Source organism: Palaemon carinicauda, chromosome 2 (assembly GCF_036898095.1).
Source record: "Palaemon carinicauda isolate YSFRI2023 chromosome 2, ASM3689809v2, whole genome shotgun sequence".
Lineage (NCBI taxonomy): Eukaryota > Metazoa > Arthropoda > Malacostraca > Decapoda > Palaemonidae > Palaemon > Palaemon carinicauda.
This window is the reverse complement of record NC_090726.1, coordinates 194044182-194056681: the sequence shown is the minus strand read 5'-3', so window position 1 is coordinate 194056681 and position 12500 is coordinate 194044182. Positions and strand designations below refer to the sequence as shown.

At 35.3% G+C, this 12500-nt stretch overlaps 1 pseudogene; it reads left to right on the top strand.

Annotated features, from left to right (window-relative positions):
• LOC137621723 (endochitinase-like) overlaps positions 1–12500 on the top strand; it is a 16378-nt pseudogene that overhangs the window by 2708 nt on the left and 1170 nt on the right.

The following is a 12500-nucleotide window of genomic DNA, read 5'->3' as shown; positions in this document are numbered from 1 at the left end:
TTTTTTAAAATCTCAGACGATCTTCTTCATATTTCAGAGGGACTTTTTAAAATCTCAGACGGTCTTCTTGATATTGCAGAGGGACTTTTTAAAATCTCAGACGGTCTTCTTCATATTTCAGAGGGACTTTTTAAAATCTCAGACAGTCTTCTTGATATTTTAGAGGGACTTTTTAAAATCTCAGACTGTTTTCTTGATATTTCAGAGGGACTTTTTAAAATCTCAGACGGTCTTCTTGATATTTCAGAGGGACTTCTTAAAATCTCAGACAGCCTTCTTGATATCTCAGAGGGACTTCTTAAAATCTCAGACAGTCTTCTTGATATCTCAGAGGGACTTTTTAACTCTCAGACTGTCTTGTTCATATTTCAGAGGGACTTGTTAGAATATCAGACTGTCTTTTTGATATATCATAGGGACTTTTTAAAATCTCAGACGGTCTTCTTGACATTTCAGAGGGACCTCTAGGTAAAGAGCCTTTGAACAGCTGTTACTACGTCCCAGGAGGTGCTCTAGATATCGAAGCCATTCCGGGAGATCTCTGCACCAACATCCTTTATGCCTTCTGCAAGCTCTCTGAAACGTGGGAAGTGGAACCAGGAGACTACCAGGTAATTTCACAAGTTTAAATCTAATTCCACTCCGTTAATTTAGTCTTTTCCTGGTCACGTGTTAGCTGAGATTTGCCATCAACTCGCCAGATTGATTGGTGGTTAGCTTCTAATGTTAAGCTGCTTGTTATAGATGGTTGTAATATATTAGATAAGTTTATGCTTCGTAGCTATGTGTTCTATTTTTACAACCAGTTTTCAATGATGTGTTAAATGAATGTTATCAATGGTTGTTAAATTACCATTTAATCTTTAATCACCCTATTGCTCTAGTTAAATTCCTTTCATGGTTCTTGCAAGAAAGCAAAGAATTATATTCTTTCTTTTCGTATATACGCTTGTATGTTTATATGTATTTTGTGTACTAGCCTCTTGGCTAGTACATTGGTAACGTGTTCGCTTAGAATTTGCATAGCAGCAGATCTATCCCAGCCCGGACCATGAGTTAAAGGCTGTGCTTTGGCGCCACAGCGGGGTGTTGGGCTTGCCCGGCTGATGTTCTGGTGAGCATCCATTCTGATGAAACTGAAACTAAAACCCGACACCTTTACCTTTGCCTTTAGCTATACTAAAGCTATTTTCTCAAATTCGAATCTTCCAATGTCTTACTGGAAAATATGTTATCAACCTTTCACATGCTTCAACATTTATGTCACTATAGTATGTATAAAATTTTCGTATACCTAAATTTATATACGTTTATATTTATGTTTAATTTTTATGATTCTCTATTGGGATCCTTAGGCTTGTAGCATTCTGGTTTTCCTCATAGGAATTAAGCCTAGTTAGTAATACTGATTATGATGATAATAATCCCCCTTATATGATTAAAAGGAAGTGTCAGGCTATATATATATATATATATATATATATATATATATATATATATATATATATATATATATATATATACATACACACACACACACATATATATATATATATATATATATATATATATATATATATATATATATATTTCCTGTCATGCTGAGCGGCATTGCGAGATTACTCGATCTCTCCCCATCCCTCGGGTAGAGTTGAGAGGGAGGTAGTCATACTTTGGGAGTTATCCCGAGGGGTACACTCGGAAACCACAATCTTCCACAAATTGTTGAAACTGTTATATTGTAATTAAGAGAAAATGGGAAGGAGTTGTGAAGGCTTTAAAATGCACCACGTACGCGCGCTCGCGCGCGTGTGTATGTGAGTGTATATATATTTAAACATTTAATACGATCAATTTTTGAGTCTTTGACCGTGTTTATTCTTCATCACGCAAGTTCGACATTGAGCAGGGAGGCTACAGAAGGTTCGTGGGACTGAAGGATAAGTTCCCACACCTGAGGACGGACATCTCCGTCGGGGGAGGGGGGCAGTGACGCCCTTCGGTTCTCAAGCCTGGCGGCTGATAAGGATAAGAGGGCGATTTTTTGTAGCTAGTGTCGTCAGTAAGTATTGTGAGAAGCACTACTGTTATCAGAGTGAATTGTCCATTTTTTTTTCTTTATGCTTTTTTTTTCAATTTTGATAGTTTATATATGAAATATTAATTATAATGTTATTGTTCTTAAAATATATTCTGTTGTTAATTTCTTTTCATGAAGTTTCTTTATCTCCTTTCCTCACTAGGCTATTCTCCCCGTTGGAGCCCTCGGGCTTGTAGCATTCTTCTTTTCCAACTAGGGGCGTAGCTTAGCAAGTAATAATAATAATAATAATAATAATAATAATAATAATAATAATAATAATAATAATAATATTAAAAAGTGTAATGTTTATAGTTGAACATCGTGTAGTATATCTAGATTTCTTTTTATCGCCAGTTGAAGTTTTTTTTTTTAGACTTTTTAAAGGTATGTTTAGCCTAATATGCTTTTATTTCATTTATTTTCAATAATGAACACGTCATTTAGATTCCGTAGTTATGGGAAACATATACTGTATATGTATCAATATAAACTATACCATATATATATATTTAATATATATATATATATATATATATATATATATATATATATATACATATATATATATATATATATATATATATATATATATATATATATATATATTTAAATATATATATACTGTATATATATATATATCATAGTATAGTTTGTACTTATTCATATGTATGTTTGCCAATATATATGTATAAGTGTGTGTGAGATATATATGTACATATACTGTATGTATGTGCGTGATTAGATATGTATGTATATAGTCTATGTGGGATTGTGTATGCTTGTTATTATTGGTAGTAGTATTATCAGTATTAATTATTATTATTATTACTATTATTATTAACCAAGCTACAATCTTAACATATATGACTGCACATAAAAGTATACTTAAATAGTTACCTAATAATACCAGCCATTAGACGTGTATAGAATTCTACTTAGAATATCGTATAATGTAATACACATTATAAGTCATTGTTATGTTTACAGAATTCTTGAATGATCATGGCTTCGATGGATTCGATGTTGACTGGGAATTCCCGGAGAATAAAGATAAGGAGAACCACAAGATTTTGGTAAGAATTGTTTCATTTACTTGAGAGAGAGAGAGAGAGAGAGAGAGAGAGAGAGAGAGAGAGAGAGAGAGAGAGAGAGAGAGCCGTAATACAGTTCTACAGTTCTATTTTAAAAATAGTAACGAGATTAAGAACTGATATCTTTTGAGAGAGAGAGAGAGAGAGAGAGAGAGAGAGAGAGAGAGAGAGAGAGAGAGAGAGAGAGAGAGAGAGAGAGAGAGCCGTAATACAGTTCTACAGTTCTATTTTAAAATAGTAACGAGATTAAGAACTGATATCTTTTGAGAGAGAGAGAGAGGAGAGAGAGAGAGAGAGAGAGAGAGAGAGAGAGAGGAGAGAGAGCCGTAATACAGTTCTACAGTTCTATTTTAAAAATAGTAACGAGATTAAGAACTGATATCTTTTGAGAGAGAGAGAGAGAGGAGAGAGAGAGAGAGAGAGAGAGAGAGAGAGAGAGAGAGAGAGAGAGAGAGAGAGCCGTAATACAATTCTACAGTTCTATTTTAAAAATAGTAACGAGATTAAGAACTGATATCTTTTGAGAGAGAGAGAGAGAGAGAGAGAGAGAGAGAGAGAGAGAGAGAGAGAGAGAGAGAGAGAGAGAGAGTGATTTGAGGTTGTCTGGCATCCTGACAACTAAGGTCATTAACGCCGATATTATTTATTATAAATAAAGAATAAAATAATATTCAATAAAAACCATAAAAGCAAAGATGTCATTTTAAAAGTTGAATAGCTTTCAAAAGATCTGCTTCTGAAATATAGCTAAAAAAAACCACTAGCATGGTAAGACACATCATGTCCAAGAATCTTGGCAAGGATGAACCTGCCATCCTCACCTCGAGCCTCAAACAGATATGTATTTCTTTCACTACTATAAGTGAGCCATTCGGTCAACAAATGAGAGAGAGAGAGAGAGAGAGAGAGAGAGAGAGAGAGAGAGAGAGAGAGAGAGAGAGAGAGAGAGAGAGAGAGAGTTTTTCAGTTAATTCATCGTTTTACAACATGCATTTTTATGCTAAATGCTTTACCGCTTCTATGCATTCTCTCTGTTAAACTAGTAAGTAAATTCCTAATGAATTCTTTTAACTTGAAATGCATTTAGATTCCTTCATAAGAAAAATTGTCTAATCTTTCTCTACTTGTGAAAATACTTATTTTGCACCTTTTGTAATTGGAAAAATCTGTTTTCCTTATTTCATTCTTCAGAATCAAAGTACATCTAAAGAGATAAGGATAAGATAATACGATGGTAATGAATGTAGGTAAAATATCGTGAACACAAAATTGCCTACAATGAGATTTGATTATTATTATTATTATTATTATTATTATTATTATTATTATTATTATTATTATCATTATCATTATTATCAGCGAAGACACAACCCTAGATGGAAAAGCAAGATGTTATAAGCCCAAAGGCTCCAACAGGGAAAAAGGAAATAAGGAAATAAATTAACCATAGGAAAAATAACAATTAATGAAATATTTTAAAAACAGTAGCATCAAAACCGATATGTCATGTATAACCTATAAAAAGACCTATATCAGCCTGTTCAACATAAGAACATTTGCTGCAACTTTGAACTATTGAAGTTCTACCGATTCAACTAACCGATTAGGAAGATCATCCCACAACTTGGTCACAGCTGGAATAAAACTTCTAGAATACTGTGTAGTGTTGAGCCTCATGATGGAGATGGTACAATCGCTCCAAAAACTATAGGTGCATACTTAACGGTAAACATTTTGAGACCAGTGATGAAAAGAATTGGGAAAGGTTTTTTTTCTGCCATATGTTTGTAGCCCTGTCCTCCTGCTGTGATGCCAGACTTTATATATAGACATAAATTTTAAAAGACTTTCCTTGTGTTTCGAATCCATATATAGAGGCTCCAATATATTAATTCATTCCATCATATCTGTGTAACCTACAGTAAATCATAATAATGATGTTTCACTTACCAACATTCCCGAAAAAAATCACATCATGAACGAATCATTTCGAAATTGTCGATCACAGTGTGCTCAGATAGTTTTCGGAGCAAGTGTACATGGGACTTGTGGCTCTTAGCTGCCACAATATTTGAGTCGTAACTATCTTTGAGGCTAGATATTGGGGTTCCCAACTGTTGTCTATTGTTACAAAGAGAATAGCGTTCCCTAATAGCCAGAAATTCAATAAATGATATGCGATTTGTACTACTTTATCAGTCATGCCAATTTTCACATCACTAAATCCCAATATGCTTAGATGACAACACTTATATTCAAAGACGCCTTTAGAAGTATACGAAACTTCAACAAGTCATGCTAACTATCTCATTCTTCAATATCATTATGTGCATTACTTGAGCATTAATTCATTAAGTTTCATTCCATAGCTTCAAGAGCTTAAAGAAGCTTTTGATAAGGAAGGCAAAGGCTGGACCTTGACCATAGCTGCTCCTACAGGAGGCTCTTGGGCTGGCAATATTTACTCTATCCCTGATATCTGCAGGTTAGTAACGTTTATTGTTTTAAACATTTATAGATCACTCATGAATGTTAGGGGCAAAAGACAGTGACTGTGCATACATATGATAACTGCCCAAGACCACCCTCCACCCAAGCTAAGGCCAGAATGGGCCAGGCAATGGCTAGTGATGACTCAGCAGGTAGATCTACAGGTTCCCCCAAATCCCCCATCCTTATCTTACAAGGATGGTGAGGTTCCAGACACAAGAAACTATTGAGATTAAGCGGGTCTCGAAGCCCAGTCCGGCAGATTACCAGGAAGGGATGCTTCCAATAAGTTTATGATACTTTTTGCAATATTGCAAAACATAACAGCTCTTTCAATATAAGATGCAATTCAATGATATGGTTAAGCTGTTCATGACAAGTTGATCTTCATTGGCGTATCTTTTTTTCCCTCATGCCATTGGTGGCGCTGTCTGCGATTCGTGATATGACACCAGCATCCTCGATGCTGTCTACATGATGGGATATGATCTCCGAAGTGACAGAGATGGATATGCGGATGTCCATTCCATGTTGTACAGGAGGCCAAACCTTGACACCGGAGGCTATGAACACTGGAATGTGGTAAGGCTAGCTAGCTTGTTCAGTTTATGTCAGATGCTTAAAACTTTGCGGATTCGCGTTGTTGTTTTTTAAATTTGATATTTACAAAAGATTCTATGAATTGAATTGATGGATTTATGTAAAGTTTACGCAATTACACACATTCACATTAATAGCTAGTCATCCTCATGATACTGCAAGTGTGGATAAAGCCACATCAGTGTGAAACGCTGACACCACTCTTTCTGACAATAACTTTCTGCCTCATAATACATTTGAAGAGTTGTAAAATTAACTAGACCTAAACTCACCCATCTAAACATTTTCACTTGTGTTGTATCTTCACCTTACAGAATGATGGTGCCATGTATTACATAGACAATGGTTGTCCAAGGGACAAACTTGTCATCGGCGTTCCTTTCTATGGCCATTCGTACATCTTGAAAGACCCATCGCAGCATGAACTACATGCACCCACAGAGGGAGGAGGAACCATCAGTTATGCCCAGGTAAGAATCGTTCCTTTATTACGGATAAAGTTCAGGTTGAAATATAAGAAACAGTATGAGTATTTGTAAATATAAAAAGTAATATATATATCACCCCTATATAACAGAGGCAAGTGTCTGGCTATATATAAATTTCTTTTCGGTCCCGCTCAGCGTCATTACCAGACGTATAACTACTTGGTCTCTCCCCGTTCCTCTGGTAAGGGGAGAGGTGTAGTCATACCCTGGTGAGAGGGGGTAACAGATACACTACAGTGTGCATATCTATCTTAATATTTAGCCATCATATATATACAGTATATATATATATATATATATATATATATATATATATATATATATATATATATATATATATATTTAAGTAAATATATGTTTATATATATATTTTTATATTTATATACACTGTATATATATATATATATATATATATATATATATATATATATATATATATATAATTTATATACAGAATGACACTTCAATTGGAACACAATTTGTTTTTCAGTTATGCGCAAGAATGATCAGCGAATCTGGTTGGGTAGCAGACTACGATGACGTTGGTCTAGTTCCATTCGCCTACAAAGGTGAGAAAACTATTCGGCGAGTCTTTTACATTAAATCTTTGCTTTCCAGCACATGAAAACAGCAACATGAAGGAAAAGAATTGATCTTGAATATAGTCAGGTATTAGGTTGGTCAAGATACAAGCAATCCATTGATATACTACTGCTAGAGAGTTATTGGGTCCTTTGACTGGCCTGGCAGTACTACGTTCGACCCCTTCTTGGTTACGGCTCATTTTTCCTTTGCCTACACACACACCAAATCGTTGGCTTATTCTTTATGCATTCTCCTCTTTCGTTATATACCCTATTCACGGTACAAGTTCTTTTATACATATATAACGCTCTACAATTCAAATTACATTATTTTCTGGGCTGCCCAAAGGCAAGAGCCCGGGTCTTACACAAGGTAAGGCAATCTATACAGACAGACAGACAGACAGTTATAAACCGAAAATTCTTCTTCACTCTGTGGAGTAACTACTGCACTGTAATTGTTCAATGGCTACTTTCCACTCGGTAAAGTTAGAAGAGATTTCATCTGTGTTGAGCATCTCTTTTAAAAGAAGGACTCTCAAGTATCAAACCATTGTTCTCTAGTCTTGGGTCGTGCCATAGCCTCTATACCATGGTCTTGGGCGTGAGTCATTTGCTTGAGGGTACACTCAGACACACTATTCCATCTGCTTTCTTATTTCCTTCCCTCACTACGCTAAATTTCCTTATTGAAGCCCTTGGGCTTTTAGCATCCTACTTTTCACCTAGAGTCGTAGCTTAGGTAATAATTATAATAATAATTCTGCCGCCAGGTAAAGAGTGGGTGGGATACGAAGACGCGAACAGCCTGGCCATAAAGATGGACTACATCAAGGAGAAAGGTTTCCTAGGGGCCATGAACTGGCAGTTGGCCCATGACGACAGCAACAGTCAGTGCGGCCAGGGGACGTTTCCACTGATGAAGTGAGTATCTGTGACGCATCTGGAGTTCGATTCATTTTCTCCCTTCATTGCTCTCGGTGTTCTGGTCGTTTGCTTCTGATGTGAACATTCAAATTTTATTCTATGGTATTTAGCTTGCTAAGGGCGCGGTTCTTTATTTATTAAAGTACGGAGATACTAAGAGTTTATTATTATTATTATTATTATTTTTAATGATAATTATAATAATACTACTACTACTACTACAACTACTACTAGTAGTAGTAGAAGTAGTAGTAGTAGTAGTAGTAGTAGTAGTAGTAATTTCTCATAAAATAAAGAGCAAGTGTCAGGCTATATATATATATATATATATATATATATATATATATATATATATATATATATATATATATTTCTTTCTTTCTGGTCACGCTCAGCAGCATTACCAAATGTACAACTATTCAGTCTCGCCCCATCCCTCTGATATAAAGGTGATGGTGTAGTCATACCCTGGTGAGAGGGGTAACCCAAGAGAAAGGCGGGAAGGGGTTGAGTCTGCGCATGTGCGTATCTGTATGCATATCTATCTAGATATATAGCTGTCATTTTTGACAGGTCGCGTACACTAGTAATATCACTAATAATATAGAATACTTAACATTTTGTTAAGAGGTGTTTCTGTGATATTTTAGAAAAGAAATAGTAAATACATACATACATATACCTAGGCACTTCCCCCAATTTTGAGGGGCAGCCGACATCAAACAAATGAAACAAAAAAGGGGACCTCTCCTCTCTACGTTCCTCCCAGCCTGACAAGGGACTCAACCGAGTTCGGCTTGTACTGCTAGGGTGCCACAGCCCCCCCCCCCCCCCCCCCGTTATCCACCACAGATGAAGCTTCATAATGCTGAATCCCCTACTGCTGCGTCACAATCGCTTGCCATTCATTCCTATTTCTAGCACGCTCTCTTGCCTCTCTCACATCTATCCTCCTATCACCCAGAGCTTCCTTCACTCCATCCATCCACCCAAACCTTGGCCTTCCTCTTGTACTTCTCTCATCAATAGTAGTGATAATGAAATTACTTATTGAATAATTAGTCTTATATGAACCATCTTTCTATTATGAAGTGATTGGCTAACAATGATTATTAATTAAAGTCATTCAAACTTGTGTCTATTTTCCTACATTTTTATAGTTTTCAGAGAAAACATTATGGGATTAAGGTCTCCTTTAAGAATTATATATCAGTTCAAAGTTTTTCTCAGAAGTTTGGCATTGAACATAAAAACTGAGTGGCCACTTTCCTCTTGGCAAGAGTAGAAGAGACTCTTTAGCTATGGTAAGTAGCTCTTCTAGGAGAAGGACACTCCAAAATCAAACCATTGTTCTCTAGTCTTGGGTAGTGCCATATCCTCTTTACCATAGTCTTCCACTGTCTTGGGTTAGAGTTCCCTTGCTTGAGGGTACACTCGGACATACTATTCAGTCTTATTTCTCTTCCTCTTGTTTCGTTACAGTTTTTATAGTTTATATATGAAATATTTATTATAATATTGTTACAGTTCTTAAAAATATTTCATTTTAATTGTTATTAACTCCTTTTATTTCCTTGTTTACTTTCCTCACAGGGCTATTTTCCCTATTGGAGCCCCTGGGCTTATAGCATTCTGCTTTTCTAACAAGGGTTGTAGCTCAAGTCATGATAACAACAACAACAATAATAATAATAATAATAATAATAATAACTGGATTCATACAGCCTCTCTCGTATAACCCTAGGCCAACTATCGCTTGTCATGCAATTAACTAACTAACGGTTAAAGTTTTAATGATATCAGTAATTGTTATGGTCAGCTGTATCAAAGCATAGATTATGTAACCTCAACTTCGATGTCTTATTCATATGATAATTAAATCAAGATAATAGTAAATAGCAAAACAGTAACAGAGTAAGAAAATAATAGCCATCAAACATAACAATAACTATAATTAGGAGTTATGTTAATGCCTATTGATAGTAATTTACAGAAATTCATAGTAATGTTATACAGACCTTAGATTTATATGTCTCTATGTGGATGAGATCATGATGAGGGGATAGATGGAGATGATTTGGGTATGCTCTTCGCCCTCCCCAAGAGATTACCTCACCGAACGTTCAGCTGGGCTCCACAAGACACTAGAAGTGTTGGAAGACCCGAGCTTTTATGGCTGAGGACTATGAAGAGCGAAGTAGGAGATGACGAATGGGAAGTATTGATTTAAAAGCTTAAGATAGAGATGACTGGCGAAATCTAACTGAGGCCCTTTGCATCAATAGGTGTAGGAGGAGATGATGATGATGATGTGAGACTCGGATGGGGATGAAACTGAGAGCTGGATTTTGAAGCATCTTTCAGAAAGTCGTTTGAAATGAAGATGATATTCAGGAGCACAGCTTCTGACGATATTCAATCCTTCAAAATCTGCTTGTTAGCTTCAAAATCTAGTATGGTTGTGGTGGCCGATGTGGTAACGTCGCTGACTAGTGAACGCCAGACAGGGGTTCGAGTCCCGCTCAAATTCGTTCGTTTCTTTAGTCGCTGCAACCTCACCATCCTTGTGAGTTAAGGGAGGGGGGGGGGGGGGTTTGGGGGAGCCTATAGGTCTATCTGCTGAGTCATCAGCAGCCATTACCTGGCCCTCCTTGGTCCTAACTTGGATGGAGAGGGGGCTTGGGCGCTGATCATATGTATATGAGGTGAGTCTATAGGGCATTGTCACTGTCCCTTGCCTCTGCCATTCATGAGTGGCCTTTAAACCTTTAAAATAGAGGTCAAAGTACAGTATCACAAAAGGTGTCAAAAATTGCCTCCAGAAAAGCAGTCTTAACCTAACGATAGCTGAAAATAGTCTCCCCTGAAATCCTACTATCATTTTCTATTTATATTTGGACCCGTTTTCTCTAGAATGTCCAGGGATAAACTATATCACGCAATAGGCCTGTCCGGAGTCTGATATTTTCGAGTATCTGCCAATAACTCATATTCTAGATTAAAACTATATTTTTGAATTACATACCATTTCAATGTTTTAATTGTACCATTAGGATTTATTATGTAAAAATAAACCTTTCTCACAGGTTCCATAAGATAATATTAGATAATTTTATTCCACATAAAACTTATAATTTTCATTTCAATTTTTTTCAGAGATCAATATATTCATGCATTTCTATGGACATTTTTTTGTATCAAACGAACTTTTTGAAACATTTTAACAGTTAAGAATCTTTTACACTTTCTTTACATACACTATTAAAAAACCATGATTTTGATTGGAAAATCTCCGTAAAAATATACTGTTCTCAGCCATATTTCAGTAAAATATAGGCGACCGTAATTTTACCATACTTTGGTATTATATTATACTGGTTGGTGACCATAATGTCACTCCTTTACGTCAATACATTCATTTTTAAAACGGTAAAAATCTTATTTTTACTTTTTGGTTACCGTAATATAACACCTTTACGTCAATTTATCCGTTTTTAAAACGGTAAAAATTTTAATTTAACTTTTTGGTTACCGTAATATCAGTCCTTTACGTCAATATATCCGTTTTTAAAACGGTAAAAATTTTAATTTAACTTTTTGGTTACCGTAATATCAGTCCTTTACGTCAATATATCCGTTTTTAAACCGGTAAAAATTTTAATTTAACTTTTTGGTTACCGTAATATCACTCCTTTACGTCAATTTATCCGTTTTTAAAACGGTAAAAATCTTATTTTCACTTTTTGGTTACCGTAATATCACTCCTTTACGTCAATATATCCGTTTTTAAAACGGTAAAAATTTTAATTTAACTTTTTGGTTACCGTAATATCACTCCTTTACGTCAATTTATCCGTTTTTAAAACGGTAAAAATCTTATTTTCACTTTTTGGTTACCGTAATATCACTCCTTTACGTCAATATATCCGTTTTTAAACCGGTAAAAATTTTAATTTAACTTTTTGGTTACCGTAATATCACTCCTTTACGTCAATTTATCCGTTTTTAAAACGGTAAAAATCTTATTTTCACTTTTTGGTTACCGTAATATCAGTCCTTTACGTCAATATATCCGTTTTTAAAACGGTAAAAATTTTAATTTAACTTTTTGGTTACCGTAATATCACTCCTTTACGTCAATTTATCCGTTTTTAAAACGGTAAAAATCTTATTTTCACTTTTTGGTTACCGTAATATCACTCCTTTACGTCAATATATCCGTTTTTAAAACGGTAAA